The sequence below is a fragment of the Sus scrofa genome, chromosome 4, assembly GCF_054392235.1.
Source record: "Sus scrofa isolate SSC_HxYL_T2T_F1_AM1 chromosome 4, Sscrofa_HxYL_maternal_Yorkshire_Landrace_v2.0, whole genome shotgun sequence".
Classification (NCBI taxonomy): domain Eukaryota; kingdom Metazoa; phylum Chordata; class Mammalia; order Artiodactyla; family Suidae; genus Sus; species Sus scrofa.
In genome coordinates, this window is record NC_139386.1 from 20,401,391 (window position 1) to 20,415,407 (window position 14,017).

The 14,017-nt window shown below is 39.2% G+C and overlaps 1 protein-coding gene across 6 annotated transcripts in view; it reads left to right on the forward strand.

Annotated features, from left to right (window-relative positions):
• Positions 1-14,017, forward strand: part of SAMD12 (sterile alpha motif domain containing 12) — a 427,734-nt gene that overhangs the window by 161,861 nt on the left and 251,856 nt on the right. For 2 of the 6 annotated variants that reach the window (XR_014843452.1, XR_014843451.1), the window contains exon 3: positions 12,187-12,280. The exons of the other annotated variants lie outside the window; for them this stretch is intronic. The gene's annotated coding sequence lies outside the window, so the exon portion shown is untranslated. The remainder of the gene's footprint in view (positions 1-12,186; positions 12,281-14,017) is intronic. 6 annotated transcript variants of the gene reach the window in all.

A 14,017-nucleotide genomic window follows, 5' to 3' on the forward strand; every position in this document is an offset into this window, starting at 1 on the left:
ATCAGGTCCCATTTGTATATTTTTGTTTTATTTTCATTACTCTAGGAGGTTGATCTGAGAAGATATTACTGCTGTTTATGTCAGAGAGTGTTCTGCCTATGTTTTGCTCTGTGAGTTTTAGAAAAGGCTCTTTAATTCATTTTGAGTTTATTTTTGTGTATGTGTTAGAGAGTGTTCTACTTTCATTCTTTTGCATATAGCTGTCCAGTACCACTTATTGAAGAGATTGTCTTTTCTCCATTGCATATTCTTGCCTCTTTTGTCATATATTAGTTCACCATAGACATGTGGATTTATTTCTGGGCTTTCTATCCTGTTCCATAGACCTATTTTTCTGTTTTTGTGCCAGTACCATACTGTTTTGATGACTGTAGCTTTGCAGCATCATCGGAAGTCAGGGAGCTCTGTTTTTCTTTCAGGATTGCTTTGACTATGCAGCGTCTTTTGTGTTTCCAAAATTCTATTGGTAATTTGGTAGGGATTTTGTTGAATCTGTATATTACCTTGGGTAGTATTCTCACTTTAACAATATTGATTCTTCCAGTCCAAGAGCATGGTATATCTTTCCATCTAAAAGGAGTATAACTGATAAGGAAAGAAAATGAAATCATATAAAATATGTAATTAAAACCAAAAAAAGGGAGTTCCTAATGTAGCTCAGCAGGTTACAAACCTGACTAGCACCCATGAAGATGTAGGTTCGCTCTCTGGCCTCACTCAGTGGATTAAGGATCTAGCTTTTCCATGAGCTGTGGTGTAGGCTACAGACGTGGCTCAGATCTGGTGTTGCTGTGGCATAGGCTGGGAGCTGCAGCTCTGATTTGACCCCTAGCCTGGGACCTTCCACATGTGGCCCTAAAAAGCAAAAACAAACAAACAAAACAACAGTAAATAAAGACATCAAAAGAGTGGAAGACAAATAGGAACAAAGAATAAGTGCAGCAAATAGAACAGTAACAAATATGGTGCATATTAATCCAACTATAGCAATAATCACTTTGAATGCTAATGGTGTAAATGTACCAAATAAGGACAGATTAGCAGAGTGGATAGACCCAACATATAGACCCACTATATGCTATATACAAGAAATTCACTTTAAAGATACATATAGATTAAAAATACATCATGCTGACACTAATCAAAAGAAAGCAGGAATAGCTGTGTTAATGTCATAGTGGACTTCGGAGCAAACAAATTTATCAAGGAGAGAGAAGGACATCATATAATGATAAAGGGTCAGTTTCCCAAGAAAGCCTAACAATTCTTAATGTGTAAACATTTAACAAGAGTATCAAAACATGTGAAGAAAACTGATAGAACTACAAGGAGAAATAGATGAATCTACTAATAGAGTGGGAGATTTCAGCATCTCTCTATCAGAAATGGTCAGAACAAGCAAGCAGAAAATCAGTAAGGGGATGGTTGAACTCAACCCCATAAATCAACTATACGTAATGGACATTTGTAGACTGCTTCATCCAACGACAGCTGAATGCCTTCTTCTCAGCCTCACATGGAACATTCATCATGATAGACCACATTGTGGGCCATGCAACATACTTTAACAGATTTCGAGGAGAAGAAATAATTTGATGTTTGCTCTCAGACCACAATAGAATTAAACTAGAAATCAGTAACAGAAAGCTGGAAAATCCCCCAAATATGTATAGATTAAATAGCACACTTCTGAACACATTAATCTGAGAAGAAACCTCAAGAGAAACTACTTTGAACTAAGCGAAAATGAGAACACAACTGATTAAAATTTGCGGGATGAAATGAAAACAGCTCTTGGAGAGAAATCTATAGTGTTGAATGCATATGTTAGAAAAGAAAGATCTAAAATCAATCATGTAAGCTTCCACCTTGGGAAACTAGAAAAAGAGCAGCAAATAAAATCTGAACTAAGCAGAGGAAAATAATTCATTAAAATTACAGTAGAAATCAATAGAAATTGAAAACAGGAAATCAATAGAAAATATTAATGAAACCAAATGCTGGTTCTTTTTAAAAACTCAATAGAATTGATAAGCCTTTAGCCAGGCTAGCTAGGAAAAAAAGAGATGACACAAAGTGCTAATATCAAAAATTAAAGAGGAGACATCACTACAAATCCCATGAGCATTAATAAGGGAATACTGTAAACAACTCTGTGTCTGTGTAACATTGGTAACGTAGACAAAAGACTAATTCCTTGAAAAAAATAATAATCTGCCAGAACTCATACAAGAAGAAATAAATGATCTGATTAGACCTATATCTATTAAAAATTGAATCAATTAATAACCTTCCAAAACAACACCAGGCTCAGATGGGTTTATTATTATTATTTGCTTTTTAGGGCCACACCTGTGGCATATGGAAGTTCCCAGGCTAGGGGTCAAATCGAAGCCATAGTCACAGCAACTTGGGATCCCAGCCTCATGTGCAACCTACACCACACCTCATGGCAATGCTAGATCCACAACCCACTGAACAAGGCCAGGGATCAAACCTACATCCTCATGGATACTAGTCGTATTTGTTTCCACTGCACCACAATCAAAACTCCCAAATGGGTTTATTATGAATTCTATCACACATTTAAGGACAAAGTTATAACCATTCTCTAGCATCTCTTTCAGAGGATAGAAGCAGAAAGAATATTTCCTAACTCATTCTATGAAACATTTTTCTCATGTCAAAACCAGACAAAGCCATTATAAGAAAAGCTACAGACCAATATCTCTCACATAGATACAAAAATCCTCAACAAAATATTAGCAAATTTAATCCAACAATGTATGAAAAGAATTATACATGATGACCAATTGTAATTTATCTCAGCAATGCAATGCTGATTCAGCTTTCAAAAATCAGTTAATGTAATCTCCCACATCAATAGGCTAAAGAAAAAAAACTCGATATCAAAATTCAACATCTACTCATGAGAAAAACTCAGTAACTTATTAATAGTGGGAACTTCCTCAACCTGACAAAGAATGTATACAAAACCCCTATAGTTAACATACTTAATAGTGAGAAATTCTAAGCTTTTTACTAAGATCAGGAACAAGGCAAGGAAGTCCTTCTCCCTGCTGTTTTTCAGCATCCTACAGAAAATCTGGCTAATAAAATAGGACAAGAAAAGGGGTGGGGAGGATGGAATACAGGTTGGGAAGGGGAAAAAAATGAAACTATTTTTGTGTAAAGATATCATTTCTATGTAGAAAATCTTTAAAAGTTGACCAAAAATAAAAAACAAAGCCCTGGAACTGATAAGGGTACTATAATAAGGTTGTAGGATACAGGGTTCAGAGGCAAAAGTTAATCATTTTCCTATATCCCAGCAATAAGCAAGTGGAATTGAAGTTAAAAACACTATACTGTTTACTTTAGGTCTTCCCAAAATAAAATAGGTATATATCTAATAAAATGTATATGATCTGTATGAGGAAAACTACAAAACTCTGATGAATGAAATAAGAGGAACTAAATAAATGGAGAGAGATTCCTTGCTCATGGAGGAAGACTCAGTATTGGTAAGATACCAGTTCTTTCCAACTTGATATTTAGATTCAATTAAAATCCCAGCATGTTATTTAGTGGATATTGACAAACAGAATCTAAAGTTTATATAGAGAAGCAAAAGACCCAGAATAGCCAATGGAATATTGAAGAAGAGCAAAGTTGGAGGATTGACCCTACCTAATTTCAAGACATACTGTAGAGCTACAGGAATCCAGATAGAGTGGTATTAGTGAAAGAATAGATGTAGAGACCAATGGGACAGAATAATGAGCCCAGAAATAGATCCACATAAATATAGTCAGTCAATTATTGACAGAGGAGCAAAGGCAATACAATGGAGCAAAGAGAGTCTCTTCAATAAATGATGCTGGAACAACTGGATATTCACTTGCAAAAAAAAAAAAAAAAGAACTCATAAAAATTAACTCAAAATGAATCACAGACCTACATGTAAAATGCAAAACCGTAACACTCCTAGGAGATAAAACAGGAGAAAATCTATTAGTTTCACCAATTACTTTTTTTTTTTAGCCTGTTGTCTTTTTAGGGCCACACCTGCGGCATATGGAGGTTCCCAGGCTAGGGGTCTAATCGGAGCTGTTGCTGCTGGCCTACACCACAGCCACAGACATGTGGGATCCAAGTTGCATCTGTGACCTACACTGCAGCTCACAGCAATGCCGGATCCTTAACCCACTGCTCGAGGCTAGGGATCGAACCTGCAACCTCATGGTTCCTAGTTGGATTTGTTTCCTCTGTGCCACGACAGGAACTCCACCAATGGCTTTTAAGATATGACACCAAAGGGCAATCTAAATAAAAAATAATTGATAAGCTGTATTTATAAAATTAAGTATTTCTTGGGAGTTCCCATCGTGGCTCACTGAGTTACAAACCTGACTAGGATGGGTGATGAACCTGACTAATATCCATGAGGACACGGGTTCAATCCCTGGCCTCGCTCAGTGGTTAAGGATCCAGAGTTGCTTGGAGCTGTGGTGCAGGTCGAAGACACTGCTTAGATCCCTCATTGTCAAGGCTGTGGCAGAGGCCAGCAGCTGCAGCTCCAATTCAACAACCCCTAGCCTGGGAACTTCTATATGCCACAGGTGCAGCCCTAAAAAGCAAAAAAAAAAAAAAAAAAAAAAAGGAGCTTTTTTATAAAAACGCAATTTTAAAAGGGTCCAAGGACTTTTGGTAAAGTCAGGAGGTTTTATTTATGGCAAATAAGCATACGAAAAGATGCTTCATGTCATATGCTCTGAGGGAAATGAAAATTAAAACAATGATGAGATTCCACTGTGTACCTGTTAGAATGGCCAAAATCCTAGCACTGGCAACACCAAATGCTGACAAGGATGTGAAACAAAGGGTCTCTCATTCGTTACCAGTGGAAATGCAAAATAGCACAGCTACATTTGAAGATGGTTTAGTGATTCCTTCTAAAACTAAAGCTACGTTTTACCATATTATCTAGCAATTACTCTCTGTAGTATTTTTCCAAAGGAATTGAAAGTGTCTGTCCATACTAAAACTATTTTATAGCAGCTTTATTCATAATTTGTAAAACTTGGAAACAGAAAAACTTGGAAGGAACCAAGATGTTCTTCAATAGATAAGTGAATTTAAAACAGAAACTGTGGTACATGTGGGCCATGGAATATAATTCAGCTCTAAAAAGAAATGAATTATCAAGCAGTAAAAAGATGGAGTTCACATAAATGCATATTTCGAAGTGAAAAAAGCTTATATGAAAAGGATACATACTGTGTGATTGCAACTATATGACATTACGGAAAAGTCACAGTTATGGAGACGGTGTAAAAGACCACTGGTTGCCAGGGGTTAGGGAAGAGGCAGGGATGAACAGGCTGAGCACCAGGGATTTTTAAGGCAGTGAAACTACCCTTTTTGGTGTTACAGTGATGCATACCTGTCACTATACATCTGCCCTAACACATAGAATATACAGGACCTAGAGAGGACCCTAATGTGGATTTTGGATGATAGTGATGTATCACTGTATGTTCATCAGTTGTAACAAATGTACCTCTTTATTGGGGAATATTGACAGTGGAGGAGATCATGCCTGAGTGTGGGCAGAAGCGTATGGAAATCTCTTTTCCTTCCCTTCAACTTTTTGTGACTTTAAAGCTGCACTAAATGATAGTCTATTTTTTTTTTAAAGCCATGCAAAAACAGGAGGAGATAAACCATTATATTGTAACCTCACTTCTAAAATTTATACCTCAAGAATCATTTCGGACCCTGGAGATAGCTCTGGATGTACTGTTTGGTTTATTCATCTGAAGAGTATTTATTTTGTGCCTAGGTGCTGGGTGCAGGGAAAATAGTAATAAATAAGTAAAGAGAAAACTATCGGGAGTTCCTGTCGTGGCTCAGTGGTTAACACACCCAACTAGCATCCATGAGGACATGCGTTCAATCCCTGGCATCACTCAGTGGGTTAAGGATCCAGTGTTGTTGTGAGCTGTGATATAGGTTGCAGACACAGCTGGGATCAAGCATTGGTGTGTCCCCCCCCCCAAAAAAAAAAAACCTATCATGTAACAAGAGGGACTATATAATATACTAACAATGTCTTGGGGATAGGTTATGCTCTGATGATCAAGGAAGTCAGCCTTGAGGAAATGACATTTAAACTGACATCTAGGAATTCCCGTGATGGCTCAGCAGTAACAAACCTGACTAGTATCCATAAGGACACAGGTTCAATCCCTGGCTTTGCTCAGTGGGTCAAGGGTCCAGTGTTGCTGTGAACTGTGGTGTAGGCCAGCAGCTACAGCTCAAAGTGACCCCCGGCCTGGGAACTTCCATATGCTGTGGGTGCAGCCCTAAAAAGCAAAAAATAAGAAATAAACTGAGATCTAAATGACAAGCCAGTGCTAGAAATGAGAAGAGCTAAGAGAACAGATAGCCTGCAATACTCGTCCCAGAATATAGATGGGTGTGTTGGAGGAACAGAAATAAGGTGAGAATGTTTTGATCTTGGAACATCAATACCAAGCAAAGCAGCATAGAAGGTGCCCTAGGACAGGGCCTTGTATCCCGGAGGGTGGAGTTTGGATTGGATTATTAGTGGAAGGAGAAGGCAGCATAAACTCAGTCAGATGTACACACTTAAGCGTTTATCCCTACTGAGCAATGGAGGCTAGATTATAGATGGCAAGTTATGAAAGGTGGGAAATGAGATAGGAAGTTATTACTAGAGTCTAGGTGACAAACGGTTACCTTTTGCATTGAATTGGAAGGAGTAAACTTGAGTGTATGGATCCTGAACACATTTTCCATGCAGACTCGACAGTCCTGGTGTGGATGGTAAAGGAAAGCTGAAGACTGAAAGGTTGATTACTGGACTTTGAGTCAGTATCTCCCAAGATGTAGAGACACTGTGGAAGAGCAGATTAGAAGGAAATTGTGAATTCTGTTTTGGATGTGTTGAGTTTGAATGTCCTGTTGGACATCCAAGTGAGCGATCAGGTAGGCAGCTTGAAAAAAATAAGTTGAAGTTAGAGATACTAAGGAAGAAGTATAAAACTTCAGCAACACTGACTTAATGACATTATCTGAAGGCAACAGGACTTGAAATTACCATGGGGGAGAGTACAGATAGGAGAAGGGGTTACAGGATCAAATCCCAAAGTAGACCGTTTAGGAGTGAATAAGAGAAGAAATTAGCAAAAAGAGATAACCAGGTAGAAAGAGAACTCTTCGAGTGAGATGTATGGAAACCAGAAGTATGTATTTTGTTCTATCCGATGCAATCAAGAGGCCCCCCATGAAGGGAGGTGTGCTGTTGGAAGAAGTGACGGTGGAATTAGCCACCTGAATGCCTGAAGGGAGGAGAGACACCAGTGAGTTTCACTGCAAAATCTCACAGAGGTTCTAGACTTGGGCACAGGAGTGAGAAACAGGACATAAAATGGGAAGTAAATAAACATTCATCAGACTCTTTTTCTTTCCCATTTCTGCTTCCAGAAGGAAAACCCAATGGTCAGATGTTTATTCCTCATGCAAAACAAACAAAAAAAGTCTGTATCTTAAAAGTTAATTTCTGTAAGTGTCTAGGATGAATTGGAGCATATTGTGTGGGTATTAGCACTCCAGAGTGATGTCATCTTTATTTTGGTGTTTGAGGAGCATTCTGAGTAATAGGCTCCTCAGGCATCAAGCCCAGTGCAGATGCGCAGAAACCCCTCTTTAGTCTCCATTGCCTCATTTTAAAAAAAATTAAGAGATGTGGCTATAAACCAGATATATGCAGGAAACCTACAGATAAAGTGAAATATAAAAAAGGGAACTTTTGAAAAAAACCATTTTAAAAATTCTTTCAGTGTCCTCAAAAATATTGAGACATATTGCATCCATATAAAAATGCATTCATTAAAAAAAAAGTCCCGGATGCATTGAAAAAGGAACACATCAGAGAATAAGGCAGCCTATGGAAATTAAAATGCAACTTTTGAAATAAATTTTAAAATTTAGTAAATGATTTGGCAGATAAAATTGAGAAAAATCTCTCAACATGTAGAATAGGGGATGGCAAACTTTTCCTGTCATGAACCAGATAGTAAATATTTTCAGCTTTGTGAGCTGTTGGTCTCTGTCAAAATCATTCACTCTGGCTTTGTACATGAAGGCAGATGGACACAGCCTTGTTCCAGTAAAACTTTATGTACGCTGAAGTTTGAGTTGGACGTAATTTTACCCATCATAAAATATTCTTTTTCTTCTTTTTTCTTTTCAACCATTTAAATGTAAGAACATGATTAATTAGACTATGGACCATACAGAAATAGGTAATGGACTGGATTTGACCATAGATTAATGGACTCCTAATGTTGATGAAAATATGGGTGGTGTGTAGGAACAGCAAACTAAATTGTGGAATGAAGTTAAGCAAGTGCTGGCATACAAGACAATAAAGTCTATTGGGTTTTCATGTTGGGAAACTTTTTTGAGATTCTCAGCAGATATGACATTGGACTTGTGAGAATGTGATGCAAGAAAAAATAATTCTAACCAAATTAATTGGCTCAACATTTGAGCAGTACTTACATAGTCATAATAAGGCAAAAGCTGCTTATTGATCTTTTGCTTAACTTTGAATCAGTGCACAGTTACAACACAGCAGATCAACTAGACATTGTGGGGCAAAAGATACACTATTAATCATTACAATATAAAAATAGTAATGTAGGAGTTCCCATTTGCTCAGTGGGTTAAGAACCTGACTAGTATCCGTGAAGATACGGGTTCGATCCCTGGCCTCACTCAGTGGGTTACGGATCTGGCATTGCCCCAAGCTACAGTGTAGGAATCAGATGCAGCTCACATCTAGCATGGCTGTGTCTGTGACGCAGGCTGTCAGCGTCAGCTCTGATTCAGCTGCTAGCCTGGGAACTTCCATATGCCACCTGTGTGGCCCTAAAAGAAGGAAAAAAATACTGTAGATCACACAAAGTGGGACTTGAAAGAAGATGAACAAGTATTGAAAATATAAAAGGAAATTAATAGCCACAGGTGAAAATAATTATTTTAGTAATTTTAACTAGAACTTGGAAAATTATAAATATTTAAATATATTAAGACTGCAGAGATAACCAATTAAGAGTTAAAATTAGTAATCCAAAGAGCAAACCAAGGCAATGGAAGGAGGAAGCTAGCACCATCTCTGCTAACTCCTCATGATTCTCATTGGGGAGTCCACAGATTATTCTCTAAGTTGGTAAATTCAAGAGACTAGAACAAGAAACCATTAATAGGTGCCGAGGGGGAGGGAGTTGGGATGGACTGGGAGCTTGGGGTTAATAGATGCAGACTGTTGCCTTTGGAATGGATTAGCAATGAGATCCTGCTGTGTAGCACTGGAAACTGTGTCTAGTCACTTATGATGGAGCTTGATAATGTGAGAAAAAAGAATGCATACATGTATGTGTAACTGGGTCACCATGCTGTACAGTAAAATATTGATGGAACGGTGTAAACCAGCTGTGATGGAAAAAAATAAAAAATCATTATACAAATTAAAACAAGATAAAAGTAAAATATTTCTTAAAAAGAAAAAAGAGGTTTCCCCTGAAAATTGCAACTGGGGTTGGAGAATGAAGATATTTGAGTTAGACTATGTGTGTGTTCAACTTCGAAGATATAGTAGTTTCCAGAGAGAAGAGATGAAACTTATGTTTTTGACTATAAGCTCTTTCGTGTAACTTTTTTAAAAAACCATGGGCATACTTTCTTTGCTAGCAACAAAAATATTAAGAATACACAGTATGACTCTAGAAACTTAAAGATTACCAAAATTGTTAAGCAGCTACAGGTGCGTAATTTTTTGTTCAGAGGAAAATGTGGCCTTAAAAACATGCATGAACATAAATTCTGGAAAAATAGTTTATAAAAATAAAGGCAGTTGTGCTAATGAGATAAGTCCGGGTACAGTCCTCTTTAATTGTATGGAAATATTTAAAAAGTAAATATATAAGAAAAATGTGTTTTTGCTTTTATCATCTAATGCATCTTACCTTCATTTTATTCTCTTCCCTATTCTATGTACGTAGTAAGATTTTCAAAGTTCTAGCTGTCTTATATTGTTAGACTGTTTTGTCTAACAATCTGAGAATTAGGTTGAATTAGAATTTTCCCCTGTATTAGCTTGGGCTGCCATAACAAAACACCATCAAACTGAGTAGCTTAAGTAACAAAACTTATTTTGTCACAGTTCTGGAGGCTAGAAGTCCAAGATCAGGGTGCCTGAATGCAGATTCTGGGGAGAGTTCTCTTCCTGGTTTGAAGACAGTCACCTTCTTGTTGTGTCCATGCCCTATAGAGAGAAAGAGCTTTCTGATAGCTCTTCTTTTTTCTTTTTCTTTCTTTTTTTTTTTTTTTTTTTTGCTTTTAGGGCCATACCTGTGCATATGGAAGATCCTGGATTAGGGGTCGAATTGGAGCAGAAGCTGCTGGCCTATGCCATAGCAAAGCCAGATCCAAGCCATCTGCGACCTACACCTTAGCTCATGACAACACCAGATCCTTCACCCACTGGGCAAGGCTAGGGATTGGACCTGCATCCTCATGGATACTAGTCAGATTCTTAACCTGTGAGCCACAGTGGGAATGCCTGATGTCTCTTCTTATGTAAGGACAGTAATGCTGTGGGAGATCAAGACCCCCCCCCCAATGACCTGATTTAACCTTAAACTCTGTCTTCAATTCAGTCACATTGAGGGTTAGGGCTTCAACTTGGGTGGTTTGGGGGACACACATACTTAGTCCACAATAGCCCCCACTGTATTAAGTGGTCATATGGCTCAGTTGAACATATGGATAGACTATTTTGCCACCAAGAAGTCATGGACCTGGAGAATGGCTCGCCTTTATGTAGGCTTGAATTTCAAAGCTGAACAACACTACTATTAGAAGCTTTACAGGGACAGACCTCCACCCTAACAGATTCTAGAGTCTTTCTAGAGTTTAGGCTCTCCAAACCCAAGAACCCACCCTTCTCCTGCTAAATACAATTGCAGCACCATTTTCTTAGCTCTTTTGTTTTCTCCCGAGGACCAGTGGCATGGGGCTTTAACTTCCCCAAGACTTATCAGCCCTCTTTTTTTTTTCTGTAACATCATCCAAAGTGAACACTCAGCATTTTGATTATTTCATTTGATCTTCACACCTCCTTTGTAAGATGGAGAGGGAAGGTGTGTTTATTCACATTTGACTGCTGATGTAATTGAGAGTACTGTAGGGCATTGCCCTACAGTACAGTGCCAAAAATATGCCTCCTTCCATCACGAGATCAGAAAGAGACCTGGCCTAGGGGTCTTATGACTGGTGCCAATCTCAACTCTAAGGTTGGAGTATCCAGGTTAGGACAAAGGCAAGGCTGTTTTTGATCAGATTTATAACATAATTATTCAATTATGGAAGCAGCCCAGCACTGGGAACCTCCGCAAGATAAGTCACATCTCCTCTTTTCCCCTTATATCCAGCAAGCCAGAGTTGTATCATGATGCTCATTCTTTCCCTGTGTCCATCAGGCCAGAGTGATAGCATGGGATAAGCATAGTGTTTGAATCCACTAGTAGTGTGACCTTGGATGAGTCATGTCCCCCCTCTAAGACTGTTTCTCTGTAAACTGAACATAAAAACCATTTTGCAGATTGTTTTAAAGATGATTTATCTAAAGTACTTAAAGCAATTCTTCCTATGCTGTTGCCATGTTGTACCCAATACGCTGTGTAGGATAACATTCACCTCCTCTGCCACATTCCCAAGCCTGATTTGGTTCAACTTCACCAGGCATGCCCTCCTAGCAATTTCAGGAAGTGAGAAGAATGCCCAAGAATGAAAGAGCTCTTGACCAGACCCATCATCACTTCTGCCTTGTTCTTTTCTCAAAGCAAGCCACAAGGCTCCCTTCTCAAGAGATGGAGAAATAGATGTCACCTTGTTATCTAAGGACCTCAGGTCATATTGCAAAGTGTCCTCTTTTTTTTTTTTTTTGCACCAAGGATATTTTTGTTATCAGTCTACTACATTGTTGTTCCAAAGGAATTTTTGTAAAAATATGAAGTGATGATGATCAATAACTATGTGTATTGTTTCTCTTTGTTTTCATTTTTGCTCTTGTTCATCGATCATTGGCACAAGAGTTCACGCATAAGGTACATGCTGGAGGTGTACGTGTGTGTCTTGGCACCTCGCAGGCACGACATCTCTCTGTAGGCTGTGTTCCTCTTGGCAGGTGAGTGATGGGTGTTCCTGCTGCACTAAGAGCAGGCACAAAGCCTGGTGATCCTTTGTGATTTTCTCCCTTCACACCCCTCTTGACAGATGCAACCTTCTGGGGTGGTAGGAAAGGCCGGCCTTGATAACCAGAGCCACATGGGATGCCAGAGGCATCTTGTTTCCCATTGACTGCCTGAGCATGTCTGTTTATTCCCTCTATGAGGTTTTATTGTTTGAAACCCTGATACCCAGGAGCGCACCTTTGGGATGCAGCCTATCTTAACCAGTGTTGCATGCAAGCATCTACTTCACAGCTTATGAGTGGCAGACTCTACACATCTGGCTGGTGAGCCTTTGTAAATAGTTCCACCAGGTGCCTGGGCAACAGGGGGCGGTACCTTTGGTGTGGAATTAGGACACTCTGTGCCTGACCGTCCCTGGAGACAAGAGCTCTGAGTTGGAGGGAAACCAAAGGCATAACCTCTCGTTGGAAGACATGAGACAATATTTATGCAGTCGCAGCAAAGCCGGCCTGAATAAGGAGGACCATGCCTTCATGTCTCCTAATTTGGTATCTTTATTTTTGCATCTTTCTTTCCTTTCCTTTTTCTACATTTCCCACTCTCTTCCTGTTCCTATAACTACCTTTTCCACCAGTGCCTTTTCATCCTCCTCCTTTCCTGTCGCCTGTTTTTCTATAGATCTCAGCTCATTGTACATAATACCATCTCACAGTGCCTGCAATGCAGCTCGTGTCAACCGGACTCCAAGGACTGTCTGTGACCACTTCACAGGTGCTTCCTCGCACACATCAGGCTTGGAAATCCAGCAGGAGAGTGTATCAGTGCCCTTCAGGAGATGTGAGCCACTTTGCTGAGCACATAGTATGTGACACATGCTTTTAAGTGTTGGGATGAATTATTTCTGATCCTTCAACCAGGGACAAGATAGGAATTATTTCCAGCGTACTAAGGACCATCTTTAGAAAGGCTCAGTGACTGACTGCCCAAGGTCATGTACTAGTAAATGCCAAAGCTGACCTTCAGTCCAGGTCTGTATGATTCCAAATGCCAAGTTCTTTCATTACATCACTCTTAGTGTCATTTGAAAAAGAGGGGGGAAAAAATTGAGGATCAGAAATGTGAGCCGCCTTGCTAAGAATTATAGTGCTGCAATGCCTCTACATTTTTGGCTCAATATGAGAGAAATCTAATTGGAGGAACGCCTGTTTTACTCCCAACCCGAGAATGTCAAAAGCACAGCTGGGACTTGAACCAGTTTTCTGACATCCAAGAATATAGAAGCTGCAATATGTGATGGACAGACTGATTTGTCTTTCCTTCAACAAATTATTGTTGCTGTGTGCCAGGCGCTGTTCTGAAGTGTGTGATGGTTGCAAGCCACTGGAAAGAAACATAATAAGCAATAAACAAAATAAGTTAACTCTGTAGTGTGTTAGCTGATACTGGCTACAGGGAAGGGAAGAGTGGAATAAGGTAATGACATTGGAAGCTGGAGGGAGGAATGTTGCATTTTTTAATTAGGGAGGCTAAGCTAGGATACTAAAAAGGCAGTATTTGAGCAAAGGCTTGACGGGAGTGGGGAATTAACTGTGTCAGGGAGAAAACCATTCCAGGCAAAACTAGGAGTGGGTATAGCTGGCATTTGTGAGCAACAGTGGGCAGGCTGGTACAGTGGGAGCAGCATGTATTAGAGAAGGAGTGGGAAAGGTCATACTGTATAAAGTTTTATA